Raw genomic sequence first — 10,608 nt, 5'->3', positions numbered from 1 at the left:
ATAAGTAAATCCTTCAGGAGCACCTGGGTGGCTCAGTTGGTTAAGCATCTGCCTCTTGATTTCAGCTCAGGTCATGATCTCACGCTTCATGGGTTTGAGCCCCGCACTGGGCTCTGTGCTGACAGCACGGAGCCTATTTGGGATTTATGTCTATCTCTCTCCTCTGCCCCTCCCCGCTTGTGCTCTCTCTCTCTCTCTCAAAAGTAAATAAAAATAAGCATTAACAAAATATACTTCAGACTCATATTTAATCTAGATTAGTTATTTATTTATATTATTCCTGCTTTACTGTGTAATTATCAAGTCTTCTGCAAATGCCTGGTAAAATGATCCATAACTGCTTTTGCTCAGTTTGTTAATAAAATTAAATTTGTGAGGCAAGTTTAAGTTTTCTATCACATTTACAGATAGAGAAACTAAGGCACAGAGACTTTAAGAACTGACTTACCTATGGTCAGCCAATGACTGAGATAATTCCTTCTTTCCATTATGCTGTCTACTCTAATTAGAAAGATTTACTGTCTGAGGGCACCTGGGTGGCTCAGTCAGTTAAACGTCCAAATCTTGATTTCAGCTCAGGTCATGATCTCACGGTTGGTGAGTTCAAGCCCTGTGCCAGCCTTCATGCTGGGCATAGAGCCTGCTAAGATTCTCTCTTTCTCTCTCTCTGACCCTCCCCTGCCCATACTCGCTTATGCTTTCTCTCTCTCAAAAAAAAAAAACAAAACTAAAAAACAAAAACAAAACAACACAAAACAAAAAACAGAAAGATTTGCTGTGGAATTCAGCACTGTCCAATAGGAATACCACAAAAATAAATTATAAAGTATGTACAAACCACATAAGTAATTTAAAATTTTCTAATAATACCTTCTAAAAGACTTAACACAAAGGTAAAATTATTTTTAATATTTTATGTAACCTAATATATCCAAAATATTGTCATTTCAACATATAATCTTTATATAAAAATCATTACTGAGATACTTAAAAAATTTTTTAATACTAAATCTTAGAAATCTGGTATTGCACACTTACATAACATTCCAATTCTGGCCTAAAAGTAAGAATAAGTAACCAGAAAACATGATTTCCTTGGAATCTCTGATTCTTTTATTACATGTGCTCAGTAACTACAGGCAACACTACTGGTTAGTGCAACTATAACTGCTCTTACTTTCTGTCCCGAGGCGGGGTAGTATTAGATATGTGGGTTCTGGAATCAGCCAGTCTGGGTTTCCATCCTGGATCCACCACTGCTAACTGAGTGACACAGGGCAACTCACTTTCTGTGCCAGAGGTTTCTTACATGTAAAATCTTTAATGGGGTTATTTCAAGAATGAAATGAGTTAATATTTAGTGCCTGACAAGTACTAGGTGTTAAATGCTAGCTATTGTTATTGCTTTTGTCATAGAACACATAGGAACAAATTCTTTTTTTTTTTTTTTTAATTTTTTTTTAACGTTTATTTATTTTTGAGACAGAGAGAGACAGAGCATGAACGGGGGAGGGTCAGAGAGAGGGAGACACAGAATCTGAAACAGGCTCCAGGTTCTGAGCTGTCAGCACAGAGCCCAACGCGGGGCTCGAACCCACGGACCGCGAGATCATGACCTGAGCCGAAGTCGGCCGCTTAACCAACTGAGCCACCCAGGCGCCCCAACAAATTCTTATTTGTATCCTCCACCCAGTGAAATTTATAAGAAACCAAACACATTAGATCTATTACAGGGTTTGTTATGTGTTGAACTGTCTCCGCCCGTAAGATATACTGAAGTCCTAAATACCCCAGTACTTTAGAACTGAACCTTATTTGGAAATAGGGTAGTTGGAGATTTAATCAGTTAAAATGAAGTCACATTGGTTTTTTTATATTTTGGTCCTTAACACATTATGACTTGTGCCCTTATAAGAAGAAGAAAGGCCTTGGAAACAGAGACATACAGGGAGAAGAACATCATGTGACAAGAAAGCCAGAGAATTGAGGTGATTCGGCTGTAAGACAAGGAATGTCAAGGATGGCCAGTCACCATCAGAAGCTAGGAAGAAGAAAGGTGGGATTCTACCCAGAGTCTCAGAGAGAACATGGCCCTGCTGACACTATGATTTTGACCTTCTAGCATTCAGAACTATGAGAGAACAAATTTTGGTTGTTTTAAGCCATCCCGTTTGTGGTACTTTGTTACGGCAGCCCCAGGAAACTAATACAGAGTTCCTCACCCAGAAGGAAGCACTCCGTCCTACAAACAGCCAAGGTTTGGATGACTGACAACTAGGCAACTGCAAAGTCTCCCAGAGTTAGTGGAGCTTTTATAAAGTCTGGACAATCCCATCTTCCCAAGGGCTCTTAGGCTGGTCCTTAACTCCGTACATATACTTTGGAAGGAGAATCCTGCCCTTAGCAAGGGTATCTTAGTGAGACAGCTGCCTGTAAAATGATTGAGCTAAGTCACAAACCCAGAGAAACAATGCCATTGGTTCCTTGGGAATTACACTGGTGTGAGCAGGTCATAAAAGTTACCATTTTTTTAAGTTGAAGTATAGTTGACATATAATGTTTCATTTGTTTCAGGTGTACAACATAGAGACTCAATAATTCTATTCCTTACTCAGTGCTCACGATGATAGTGTAGTCAACATCTGTCACCATACAACATTATTACAATGTTACTGACTATATTCTCTCTGCTGTACTTTTCATCTCTATGACTTATTTATTTTATAAATGGAAGTCTCTACCATTTTTTTTTTAAAGGACTTGGTCCCTTTTAGGCCACATTTTTTTCCCCTAACACGCTATTGTGATCAAAATCTACTAAATTTAATTGGTTTCTTTAAGAAGTTTTCCTGCATATCCTTAAAAACTAGGCACTAACAGTGGAGCACACAAAGGAGGAAAATAAAAATAATCTGGGGGCCCCTGGGCGGCTAAGTCGGTTAAGTGTCCAACTCCTGGTTTCAGCTCAGATTTCAGCTCATGGTTTGTGGGTTTGAGCCCCACACTGGGCTCTGCGCTGACAGAGCAGAGCCTGCTTGTTGGGATATTCTCTCTCTCTCTCTCTCTCTCTCTCTCTCTCTCTCTCTCAAAAATAAAGAAAACTTAAAAAAAACTCAAGTGAATAATTTTATTTTTAATACTAGCACTGTTAACTGTTCTATGTGCTCATTTCTACAGTCTTCATCCTCCTAAATTAACAGCTATGTTCCTTTTCTTCCCAAATATACACTTAAAAAATGAAGTTCTCAATCACATATGCAGATTTTGTGACAAATTTAACAAAGAAATAATTTCTCTAAAAGAAATACCTGTTTTCCTGAGTCAGAAATGCCTGGCTGACTGGAAACACAGAAAATATTCAGTGTTTACTAGACTGATTTTAATCTGATGATCCTAAAATACTTTTATTTCAGTGAAAACATGTTTCTCCTATAGCATTCACTATGTAAGTATATTAGATATCCCCTTCAAATTTCTATTAATATTTACAAGAATATACACTGCTTCAAGTAGAACTTTAGACCTAGAGAGAATCTTGGAGACATTTCCACTTTACAGATGAGACAACCAGAGCAAAGGAATGCTAAACACTCGACCAAGGTCACGGAGTTATCAAATGGAAGTGAATTTAAGTGGAATTTAGAAAAACAGTCTTTCCGTTAAATGAGATAATGCATGTAAAGGTCTCGGCCGGTGCGGACCTATTTTAACTCCTCGTTAAATGGAACTACTCCTGGCGTTGCATAACTCAGAGCTGCGATGTGGAGTCCCGGAAAGGCCGTGGACTTTCATATCAGATGCACCGGGGTTCTACCGGTAGTGCTCCCTCAGCGGCTTAAGTCATCTGGGCAAATCACTTAAACTTTCTATACATCTGCTTTCTCCCAAGCAAAATGGGGATGACAAAGCGATAAAGCGTATCAGATAAGCAGAGGCGTTTGTTAATACTAGCAATGAAATTATAGTCTGTTCTTTGGTACCTTGAATCAAGAATATAAAGAATTAAAAGAGCGGTCTCCTGTCATGAACACGTATCCCCTAAAACTGAAGGGAGGAGGCCAGGGCCACGTCAAGTCCACCCGCAGCACTCCTACACCTGGCTCACTGGCCACCTCACGCCGTTCCCGGGGCACTGACGCTTCAGCCTGCGTGCCCTTACCCTGCTGCCTCCTGGGTGTTCGGGAACTCCCCTTGGAGCACCCTGCTTATGTCTTTTTCTCTCTAGGCTCCCCTGTTTTTAAAAACTCTCCCTTCGTGCACCTCATTCTCTCAAGCATCTGATTCTGACTTTATAAGGTAAAGACTACTTAGCAGATTAACTTACCTAAGGTAGCACTCCCAAATCCTGTTCTGTGGAACCCTAGCCTCTAAGACGCTCCATGGGAAAACGTCAAATAACTTTGAGAAACGCTACAGACTAAATCCCACTGCAGCAGACGCCCACCTGTAGATAAGGCCGACCAGTGTCTCCTCAGCGCTCCTGGTTCCCTTTTACACTAAGGGCTTCCTCCCACAAGCACCTACGCCTCGGCCTGAGAACATTCTGACCGGGAGCTCACTCTGCCAGCCTCTGGACACAGTCACAGGACTTACGCTGCCAAGAGGAGCCGCAGCCAATGGCAGGTGAGAGCTGACAGGTGTATCTACTCCAGCTTCCTTGTCCTCGACTGGCACAGCCCTGAGATGGATTCTACACAGTCTCCCAGAGGTCCTTGGCAGGAGAGCACCCCAGACACCCATAGCAATGGCTTGCTCGTTAATGCATCCTATTTATATTGGCTTTTCCCCCTTCTGTCTGATCTCCCTAATACCTTACTAGAATTTCATAGGACTGTCTTTGAAATAAACCACTTGTCTTAGGATCTGCTTTTCTTTCTTCGAGATTCATGACACACACTAGCAATATTAAAGACTATGGGAAATCTTTGGGGGAAAGGAATTCATTTACTATATTTAATCAGAAATTTTATTTAATAAGTTTTCCAAACTTATTTGGCCATGGGAACCTTTTTATTTATTCCTTCCTTCCTTCATGTATTTATGTAGATTCCATGGGACCCTATTTATTTATTTATTCCTTCAAGTAGGTTCCATGCCTAATGTGGGGCTTGAATTCACGTCCTCGTGATCAAGAGTTGCATGCTCTACCATCTGAGTCAACCAGATGTCCCACGGGAACCTTTTTAAAAGGGTGAGAGTTTTGATCCTGTGAAACTAGTGTTCCTCTTTGGTATATACTTTGGGAAACACTGACTGAAGCATTAATGACTGACAGAGTATTATCCCTCTCAGAGATAATCAGTATCTTAACAGCTTCTGCAAATCAGTACTTTCTCACTCAAAGAACTGGATCCCTTTAGATGAGAAGGTCAGGCTCCATGGTAGATGTGATGGAAAATAACTTGGAAGCGCGTGTCTTATGTCAAGCCCTTCAAATCAGGTCAGGTTGGTAACAGTCTACTCTGCTATCAAGAGCTAACAGGAAATTATGGGTAGGTTTCTTGGTTCAAGAGTGTAGTCCTGAGACTTGGAGGACAGTGCAGGAGGTATATGGGATGATGGCTGTTATTTTCTGAAATTGCTCTGGAGAAAAGAAATATCTTTAGGAAGAAGGAGCTCACTTTCAGTGGTCTCAGCCCCAAACAATCAGATGCCCAGGACTGCAATATTCCTTAAGATATCTGAAGAATAAAATAGTCGATAGTGATCAGAATTTTAAATAGTTAAGCCTTGAATTACTCTTTAAACTCCATGAAAAGAGGTTCTATGATAGAGAAATACAGATTGGGAATACTCTGCACAGCAGTCTTGCTCTGCCCTTAACACAACCATTGGCAATAGCAGGGTACTCGCTCTACTGTCCAGGCTGGACCCCCCTGGAAGAAAGTGGTAAGAAGTCTTGTGAATGGACAGTACCTGGGAGGTGAGTGAGGGTGTAAAAGGTCAGCGTGGTAAGAGCATGTTTAGAGCAAGTTGGGACAATTCATCTCCAGGGCCTGATTTCTGCCATTGTACAGCAGTTTTCTTCCCAACTCTGCAACACAATTTTACACTATCTCCTTTGTCATCACGCTGTCCCCTCTCATGGCCATTTTCCAGATGTTGAGATAGTAAATATTTCAAAATGAATTGCCATGGATCAGCATTAAAGCATGCCACATTTTGGGTCAACATGGCTATTTTGAAAATCTCACTTATAAAATGTTAATAAATGAGATACAAATCAATAAAGAGAAATTTCAAATAATCCTAATTCTTCTAGTGGTTCATTCTCTGTATTAAAAACAACAAGAACAGAAAACCAGTGTGGAGTGACAAAATGTGGAAAAGGAGTACCGAGAATCAAACGTGGCCGTGAACTGGAGGTATCTGACATTTCCATCTTCATCAAGGGGGATTCTGTCAAGTAACAACTCAAACTCTTCACCAGTAATCTCCACACCAAACCTGAAACGAATAGCATTTAGCATCAGTCACCCCCCAAGTTCACATCTGGGTCACCCGTACCCACAATACCCTAAGCATATGGCTGCCATTACCGCTTTGTTATTGCTGCAGTCCTCAAGATCAAGAGCACCACGTGAATATCAGAGGTTAATCAGGGTGTTGATCGCTTCAGCTTTCTCAAAGAAAGAGATTCTACCACAGAATCCCTGCATTGGCGGTGCACAGAAATAGAAATACCGGCATGTTGAATTGTGTGTGATTGTCTTCTGTAAAAAGTTATTCATTACGCTAAAACACTGGTATTGCTTAAACAAGTTAACTCTGAAAGGCCTTTCAATTGGACTGCTTAGCATGAAAGAAAAGGTAGAGAAAAAAAGTGCCTTTAGAAAAACAGCTTCCTAATGCTCTTGCAAAGCATTTCATAATGGCTTTAAAGACATTTTGCATACAAATATTTAAAAAGTGGCAGTGTTTATTCATCAGCAAGAAAGTGTTTTCATCTCCCAAGAACAATCAAAACATAATCCTTGAATTACTGGCATAAATAAGAATGACTTAAGCAATAATAATGAACAAGGCATTCATTCATCATTCTGCAAAGCTGATAAGACCCAGCTGACTTTTGGAAAAGAGGAGGAATAGATTTTCTTTGGGCAATGCTATGAAAGAATAACATGAGAAAGGTTTTTTTTTTTTTCTATTTTCATTATGACTTCCTTGATAATTATAAAACAAAACATATACACCATCAAGAATAACAAACAAAAATGGCTTTTTCATAGGCTACAAAGAATTGAGTTATCACATATTCGTATTTCAGAAGTACTTGAATATGTATAGTGTCTCAGAGGCTTTGCAGTTGGATGTCCTTTTTTCACTTGCACCAAATTAGGAAAAAAAGGATAGAATCAATTATTTAACATAACACATCACACTATATCTTATTCCTCGCTTTTCTCTCTTCTTTTTCATTTCTTTAGCAATGATGTTACCGGTACTAATGAACAAATCTTTGGCATTTTCCTGAGAAGTTAAAATTAATTCTCAGGTTTTATTTGGACTTAAATTCCTGAAGTCAGTACTTAGAAAAGAAAATAAACAGGTTTTCCCTAGGAAATTTTTACCGGTATTTTTGACTGAAAAAATACCAGACCAAAACTCAAGAGAAGGATCTATTCTGTTCACGGTTATGTACTCACGGCAAAAACACTACACTTGTCATATTTCAGTTTTCTCAACTCTCAAGTGGTCTGTAAGTTCTCTGTATCTTACTCAGTGGCCACAGGATTAGGAGAGCAAAACGAGAATATCATAAAAATACTGTGTATTGTAAAAGAAATATATTGTGTATTGTGTATTATTATTACTGATAGAGAGTACAGTTTTAAAAATCTTCAAAAAAATACTAGAATATAGTGCTTAAACCTAACAGTGACACAAAAAGCCCCTTTTCTCCAGAGGTTTTCCTTCTGAGTGGAATACATCGTGGAAAAAGCGTGGGCTTCAGATTAACTGAACCAACATTCGAATCCTGCTCTGCCATTTAGCTGTATGTAGCCTTGGGAAATTTACTTAATTCCCAGAGCCTCAGTTTCTGTACCTATAAAAAGAAAGGTTACTTAGAAAATTGAAACATTTAATACATATAATATGCACATACTCTCTTTAATGAGAAGTGTATTTTGGGCAGGTTGGGGGAGGGGAATCTGTATTTTCTTAAATTACCTTCCTTTTTTTGATGGATAAAATGAGCCTTTCTCTAACCGCTTAACTTCAGTCCCACCTCAGCGACCTAGTTACTATTATATCATGCCTTTTTTATTATTATTTTCCTTATCCTTTGCTTTAAAAATAGGTACCCTGCCTGCCATGTGTTTCACTGTATCCCTAGAACTTCTAACAATGACCAGAAAGTGCTCAGTAAATATTTAATAAATGAATGAATGAATAACTCATGTCTCCTATAAGAGGATATATGTTCATAAAAAGAGGAACCTTTAAAAGCTACCATTCCATTATCCATCCTAATAGAAGGTAGCTGGATGGCCCACAACAGTAAAAAATTAAAGTCAGACATGTTTGCTTTGGAATACATTTTATGCTCCCCATTAAGCGTGGATATCCTATATTAACAAATTTAAACAGACTTCTAATAAAATAATAAAGCTGAATTTATTCATCCTTCTGGTTATTCAACAAATATTTTGGAACCACCTACTATGTGTTAGGCAATATATTAAATGCTTGGAATACAGTGATAAGACATACCTTACTGTAGAGCAAGGAAAACAGTAAATGAGTATTACTTATAAAACATGATTATGATAGAAGAAATACAGGATTTTAAGGGAGCTTTTAACAACATGACCTAACTCAGACTAAAGATGAGAAAAGGCTTCCAGAGGAAAAGATGAGCTGAGAGTTACCTAGGCAGAGAAGGAGAAAGAGCATTATAGGTAGAGAATAGGCACATTCTGGACATGAAAGGATCTCAATCTTACTAAAGCCTGGAGTTTAGGTGAGAGAAGGGAGAGAGACCAGGTTTGGAGAGAGGCCCGAGAATTCCAGCCTGCCCTTCCTGAGAGCCTCCCTTATGGCGTTTAGACTTGCCTAGCCAGCCTCGACCAGGGTAAACCAAATCCTTGAAACAAATCTTTTAATATACATCTCCTGTTGTTTCTGCTTGTCTGGTTGAACCCTAACTAATATATCATTAAAGGATTTAAAGCATATAGTGAAACCAAATTTGTGTTTTTAAAAGCACTCTGTCTGAAATGAGAGGGATTTGAGGGAGAGTAATACTTGAACCAAATAGACACTTCAGAAGGAAGCTGTTGAAACAATCCCCATTAGAGAGGATGGGAGCTTGATTAAGATAGTAAAAGTATGAATGAGAGAAAAAATGGGCTGGGGATATTCTAGAAGTAAAAGATACAAGATTTTGGGAATGCAAGCTGGTGCAGCCACTCTGGAAAACAGTATGGAGGTTCCTCAAAAAACTAAAAATAGAACTACCCTACGACCCAGCAATTGCACTACTAGGCATTTATCCACGGGATACAGGTGTGCTGTTTTGAAGGGGCACGTGCACCCCCATGTTTATAGCAGCACTATCGACAACAGTCAAAGTATGGAAAGAGCCCAAATGTCCATCGACGGATGAACGGATAAAGAAGATGTGGTATATATATACAATGGAGTATGACTCGGCAGTCAAAAAGAATGAAATCTTGCCATTTGCAACTACGTGGATGGAACTGGAGGGTATTACACTAAACGAAATTAGTCAGTCAGAGAAAGACAAAAATCATATGACTTCACTCATATGAGGGCTTTAAGAGACAAAACAGATGAACATAAGGGAAAGGAAACAAAAATAATATAAAAACAGGGAGGGGGACAAAACAGAAGAGACTCATAAATATGGAGAACAAACAGAGGGTTACTGGAAGGGGTGCGGGGGCGGGATGGGCTAAATGGGTAAGGGGCATTAAGGAATCTACTCCTGAAATCACTGTTTCACTTTATGCTAACTAATTTGAATGTAAGTTAAAAAAATAAAATCAAGAAAAAAGAAGATACAAGATTTTATGTTTTTAATTGGAAGAATTGGGTAGAAAGTGAAGGAGAAGTCCAGGATAATTCCTAGGTTTCTGGCTTGGATGACTGGGTAGCTGGGGGGTCATTAACTGAGACGAAGGAACACTGGAAGAGAAACAGGTTGTGATGGTGCAAGGGAAGGTCACGAGTTCAGTTTTAAACATGCTGAGTTGGGACTGTGAGATATCCAACACGAAGTGTCCAATAAGCAGGTAGAAGCAGGCCTGAAGCTCAGGAAAGCCATTGGCTGTAAATCTAAATTTGAGAGTCACCTGTATATAAAGGTGATCTGAGGCTAGAGGATTAGATGACATTACAAAGGAAAATACATACAGTGAGTTGAGAAAAGGACACAGAACAGAGACCCTACTTAAGGAAAGAACAGAGGAAGAGAATCTGCAACAGAATCTAAGGAGTCATGGGAAAAAATGGCAGAAAGGAAGCCAAGAGAAATGATAACAGGAGCCAAGAACACGGAGGCTTTGAAAAGGAGACTGTGATCAGTCATTTCAAAAGCAGTCAAGAAATCAAGCAAATTAAATTTCTATTGAATTTGGAAGT

General features: G+C 39.2%; 1 long non-coding RNA gene across 1 annotated transcript in view; it reads right to left on the bottom strand.

Moving 5' to 3' along the window:
- Positions 1-6,753, bottom strand: part of LOC132691543 (uncharacterized) — a 44,647-nt gene extending 37,894 nt beyond the window's left edge. The window contains exons 1-2 of the long non-coding RNA XR_009615855.2: positions 6,540-6,753; positions 6,337-6,447 (exon numbers count right to left, since the gene is read on the bottom strand). This is a non-coding gene — a long non-coding RNA (uncharacterized LOC132691543). The remainder of the gene's footprint in view (positions 1-6,336; positions 6,448-6,539) is intronic.
- Between the last annotated feature and the right edge of the window lie 3,855 nt (positions 6,754-10,608).

This window comes from Panthera onca, chromosome B1, assembly GCF_046562875.1.
Source record: "Panthera onca isolate mPanOnc1 chromosome B1, mPanOnc1 haplotype 2, whole genome shotgun sequence".
In the NCBI taxonomy this organism is placed as follows: Eukaryota; Metazoa; Chordata; class Mammalia; order Carnivora; family Felidae; genus Panthera; species Panthera onca.
The sequence above is the reverse complement of the archived record's forward strand: the minus strand, read 5'-3'. Positions and strand labels throughout refer to the sequence as shown.